Source organism: Mastigoproctus giganteus, chromosome 3, assembly GCF_048544385.1.
Source record: "Mastigoproctus giganteus isolate SK-2022 chromosome 3, ASM4854438v1, whole genome shotgun sequence".
In the NCBI taxonomy this organism is placed as follows: Eukaryota; Metazoa; Arthropoda; class Arachnida; order Uropygi; family Thelyphonidae; genus Mastigoproctus; species Mastigoproctus giganteus.
The window spans coordinates 42,468,226-42,469,219 of NC_143577.1; positions in this window are offsets into that span (position 1 = coordinate 42,468,226).

The window sequence follows — 994 nt, forward strand, 5'->3', positions numbered from 1 at the left end:
AGAATCCCCCAATCAGGGAAAAGTAATATCTTTTGGTTGATTCTGATCAAGTATTCTTACTAATCTGTTAGTAATGACCCTTGTGAACAACTTGTAGAGGTGGGATTACAAACTAATTGGTCTATAATTTTCAATTTCTGATTTATCTCCTTTCTAATGCAGCAAAACTATGATTGCATTATTCCACTCCTTAGGTGCCATCCTTTTCTAATGCATTTTGAGAAGAAAGGAGATAAATCAGACTGGCAAGACTCTTCACAAAGTATCCTTCTTGAAGAGTCTTCCTCCCAATTTTAACAACTCTATAGTAACTTCGTCTTCCCCTGGGGCTTTGATTCTTCATTTTCTTCAACACATTCTACCTCATCAGGTATGTTGTATGTGTTACTAATTTGCAATCCATCTTCCCCACTGCTGGCATCATTCTCTTGCTCCTGGCACACTATGGCCATAGTTGCCGATGCACCTAATAAATCTCTAAATCAACAACCACCCTTGCTCCTTGTATAACTCTTTATAGTAGTCTTCTCTGCTATCCATAAGTACACTATTGCTATTCTTCAGTTTCAGTATCATGTCTTTCTGTATTACTTCTTATGGCTGATGATTTAAATCCTTTGTTTTCCCTTAATGCTTGTTCTAATTTTCTTGTGTTAAATTTTCTTATGTCCTCTCTGAGTCTCTTTTTAATGGCTTTGCATAACTCAGTATACTCAATTTCTCCCTGTCAGTGTTTTTCTTGATATTCATTTATCTTCGGTTCATCATGACAAGTGTTTCTTGACTGATTTTTTTCTTCTTTGGATTTTTTTTTACCTATAGGTTTCTTGGGCTTTATCACTTTCAGAAAGTTGTAATATTCCTCATCGATATCTTGGTCCTGAGCAGTCTGCAGAAGCTCAAACGTGTTTTTAAGTTCCAGTACATAATGCTTTTTCTCTTCTTCTGTTATCTCAAAGACCTTTGTATTATTTACTCGAGTCAGTTTTTTCCT